Here is a 4,365-nt window from a genome sequence, read left to right as displayed (position 1 = left end):
TCAGAACTGACGAGACAGGGAAACGTAAAATGAAAACACTAAGATAACACAGACTTTCAAAGTAAAACAGGAAACGCATAACAGTCACGCCAAAAACAACACACCGTCAACACCAAAACGTAACAGTTCCCCCCACCCAAAAATCAAACATTTAACACCAAGTGAAAAGTTTGATCCAGTCCCACTGACCCTCCAGCAGACGACGAAGGCTGGAGCAGTCCCACGGACCCTCCAGCGAAGGCGGATGAAGGCCGGAGCGGTCCCACGGACCCTCCAGCGACGACAAAGGCTGGGGCGGTCCCACGGACCCTCCCCTCAGCGAAGGCAGACGAAGCTGATGAAGGCTGGAGCGGTCCCACTGACCCTCCAGCAGACGACGAAGGCTGGAGCAGTCCCTCGGACCCTCCAGCGAAGAAGGCGGATGAAGGCTGGAGCGGTCCCACGGACCCTCCAGCGAAGGCGGATGAAGGCTGGAGCGGTCCCACGGACCCTCCAGCGACGACAAAGGCTGGGGCGGTCCCACGGACCCTCCCCTCAGCGAAGGCAGACGAAGCTGATGAAGGCTGGAGCGGTCCCACTGACCCTCCAGCAGACGACGGAGGCTGGAGCGGTCCCACGGACCCTCCAGCGAAGGCGGATGAAGGCTGGAGCGGTCCCTCGGACCCTCCAGCGGAGACGGACGGCTGAAGCGAAGGCAGACGAAGCCGATGAAGGCTGGAGCGGTCCCACTGACCCTCCAGCAGACGACGAAGGCTGGAGCAGTCCCACGGACCCTCCAGCGAAGGCGGATGAAGGCCGGAGCGGTCCCACGGACCCTCCAGCGACGACAAAGGCTGGGGCGGTCCCACGGACCCTCCCCTCAGCGAAGGCAGACGAAGCTGATGAAGTCTGGAGCGGTCCCACTGACCCTCCAGCAGACGACGAAGGCTGGAGCGGTCCCTCGGACCCTCCAGCGAAGGCGGATGAAGGCTGGAGCGGTCCCACGGACCCTCCAGCGAAGGCGGATGAAGGCTGGAGCGGTCCCACGGACCCTCCAGCGACGACAAAGGCTGGGGCGGTCCCACGGACCCTCCCCTCAGCGAAGGCAGACGAAGCTGATGAAGGCTGGAGCGGTCCCACTGACCCTCCAGCAGACGACGGAGGCTGGAGCGGTCCCTAGGACCCTCCAGCGAAGGCGGATGAAGGCTGGAGCGGTCCCTCGGACCCTCGGACGAGCCCCCATATGTTACACCCCGGCCTAGGCAACCGGAGTGCAACACGAAAAAAAAGTAAAAATAAAGAAAAAAAAAACACACAAAAAAACCCCACTAAAGCTCACCACCAAAATCCCAAAACGAAAGTATCGACAAATCTATTTACAGCTATTTACAACAAACTATTTATTTACAACAAAACACCAAACTGTTTACAACACAGGGGGAGATCGCGACCATGACACACTGAAACACAGGGTTTAAATACCTAGAGGCAGCAATCAGGAAAATGGACAACAAGAGGGAAACACAGCTGGGGCAACTCAGAACTGACGAGACAGGGAAACGTAAAATGAAAACACTAAGATAACACAGACTTTCAAAGTAAAACAGGAAACGCATAACAGTCACGCCAAAAACAACACACCGTCAACACCAAAACGTAACAAGCCATTGCTAAAGGAGTAAAACAATCACCTGTAGCAGCAACGAACTATCACTAGGGCCCATTTATCTTCGAGGGACAAAATTTAAAATGAATCTAACTAAAGAGGCTAGAATCACATTAGACATCAATCACTGTTAAAATTTAGAAACCGAAAGCCATTTTTTATTTCTGCATACCTGCTGATATTTTTTTAGTGCTTTTAGAGGGCTTTGATGTGGCAGCCATCACAATTGCCCGTTTTCCATTAGTACCTACCCCTGTTTTTCCAGTAGGTTATAGTACCATGTAGTTTTTCAGTAACTACACAGCAAATTCAAAAGTGTTAAATGTTTTGGTGTTAATAGTCTTCTTGCAAAAGTAGAGTTAATTTTACTCTAAGTAGAGTCACATTCTTTTAATGTAACTCTGAGGTGTAAAATGATAGTAGTTAAAATTGAGTGTTAAAAATGAGTGTTTCTATGTCAAATCTGGAGGTGTTACAATGGAAACATTAACTCTTGACCTCTTAACTCTGAACTCCTAGAGGGGCTATGACACCAACAGAGTAAATTCACAGACTCCACCCCCAGCACCATAGGCTCCAATCGAAGCTGAAGTGAAGCCGTTTCAGAACATTTTGCTCTACATATTTGAGTTGTTTGCCATGCTTGGTAAGTCATTTTTTCAAAGATTGTTTCAATTATTTCTATTAGCTTTTACTTCTGTGGCTCTTTGGAGTTGAGACAAAGCTGTGTAAAAGGCATTAGCCATGTTGCTCGGTGATAGCATAATATTCTGTTTTAGCTAGCTGAAAGGTATTGTTTGCGGGCAAATACCACAGCCTTGAAAAAAGCTTGCATGTGAATTTTCAGTCAAACTTTTGGTCAAATACACCTAAAACAATGTCTAGAATGTGAAATGTTGGTATAATGGTGCTACTTGAAGCCTGAAAACGATCGCCCATAAAAAAAAAACAAAAAACGAGCAAACAGCAGTAGCAGGCGTCCTGACTGGGTTCTACGTTAGCATAAAACTCCAGAGTTTTGTGCACACGGTTTAGGTAAAAATGAAAAAGGTTGAGGCTTTACATTTAGTTCAGTATTACCTGTTGCCTGTGTCCTTGTCTTTTGGGAAAATACTTTACACCAGTAATGGCTTTTTTTTTTTACTGTGCTGCAATTGTTTACTGGATTATTTGTGCCATTAATTAGTGTCAACTAATTTTTATTCAATCTCCACACAGGATATGCTTGTGAAGATGGAATATGGGGGAGAGCAGAAGTGCGTTGAAGTTCCACAAAGGGATGAATGAAGGACATGCATATTGTATTGAAGAAATAAGTGATGAGAATGCTGTTATTTGCATTTACCAGCTCACCTATGTCAGACCTTTTGATAAACACAATTCTAATGAAAGTGAGAACATGTATACTGTTAAATCTTTCAGAAAATGTTTTGAAATTGTGGTGCACAGTTCAGAATAAATGTTTTTCAAAAACCTGTGCGTCTTTTTAGTAAATGTTTATTTCCAAAAGAAATTTCTAGAAGTTCAGAACAGTAAAATTCTCGCTTTTTAGAATGAATTAGAAGATAACTCTTACGTAGTTAAACTAAAATACTCTTTGAGAGTTAATATATAAACTCTTAACACCAAGTGTTAAATTATCAACTCCAGACAGATTTGGTGTTTAACACTAAATCAGAGTTAACGTACCAACTCTCCAAAAAGAGTTAAATTAACACTCTCTGGTGTGGACCCATATAGACACTTTAATAGTGTTGAAATCAAATCTGACAGTGTTAATTTGGACATGCTGGATTTGCTGTGTACTGCACCAAGGTTCCAAGTTATCCAAAGTGATCAGAAAATTTGACATAGACAGACTGAATGCCACCAGGTGGCTGGTCAATGGTGTCACTCGATAAGTTATGAGTGCGCCTCCTTCGTGAAAATCCAAGCCATCATTTTTGAAACTCTGAAATGTTTGAAATGGCAACCAAAATTAACAGCGTGATCCCTGAATTGAACACTAAAGTATAGACTGAGCAGCAGGCATTTTGTCACCTTGACGTCCATGCTTGCTGTGGCATTTATATCACTGGATGCTCGGCTGCATTGCTATAGTGACCCCAGGCACAGTAGGTGATACTCAATTTCAGTGGAAAACTAGATGCCCTAAGTCCCGTTAAGCCAATTTGAGTAGGTACAAATGTAAAAATGGCTTACGGTATGCAATTTATCAGTTCCAAAAAGTACAATTGTAGAAATACCTTGCATCTCCAGGGCCAATCCGAGTCACCATAATTATAGTCTATTTCTTCGCCTGGACTTATGTCTCTGCTTGCAAATAAGCATAGATGGGGCTTTCCATTGATATTTAATATTTTCATCTTAGCACTTGGACTGATGTGGTTGTCGTTGACAAGTCTGCCTAATGACCCAGCTTCTTGAGATGCATCCACACTGTGGGGTTAGGCAAAAAAGTATTAGCTTAACTAGTTAGTTAGGAAGCTTTTTTTTCATAAATCAAAAGCAATGTGTAATTTAATCTTAATCAAACTACACTGATATAATACGCACCACCAGAGTTTTCCATCAAACTTGAATTCAAACATCAACACCTTCAGGCTGTCATGATAAACTCTGTGTCTCCGCTCACATTCTTCTTTTGTTATGAGTTTACCTCTGTATTCCAAAAGGAAGTCTCCTTTTTGGAATGGAACAGTCGTGAAAATGCCCCGACC

General features: G+C 44.7%; 1 long non-coding RNA gene across 1 annotated transcript; it reads left to right on the top strand.

Annotated features, from left to right (window-relative positions):
- The first annotated feature begins 2,161 nt into the window (after positions 1-2,161).
- LOC145421144 (uncharacterized) lies at positions 2,162-3,118 on the top strand. The gene is made up of 2 exons (XR_013902451.1): positions 2,162-2,291; positions 2,864-3,118. It is a non-coding gene; the product is annotated as an uncharacterized LOC145421144 (long non-coding RNA).
- The last annotated feature ends 1,247 nt before the right edge of the window (positions 3,119-4,365 follow it).

This window comes from Astatotilapia calliptera, chromosome 16 (genome assembly GCF_964374335.1).
Source record: "Astatotilapia calliptera chromosome 16, fAstCal68.1, whole genome shotgun sequence".
NCBI classification, from domain to species: Eukaryota; Metazoa; Chordata; class Actinopteri; order Cichliformes; family Cichlidae; genus Astatotilapia; species Astatotilapia calliptera.
Note: the sequence above shows the minus strand (reverse complement) of the source record. Positions and strands in the feature narration are given on the sequence as shown.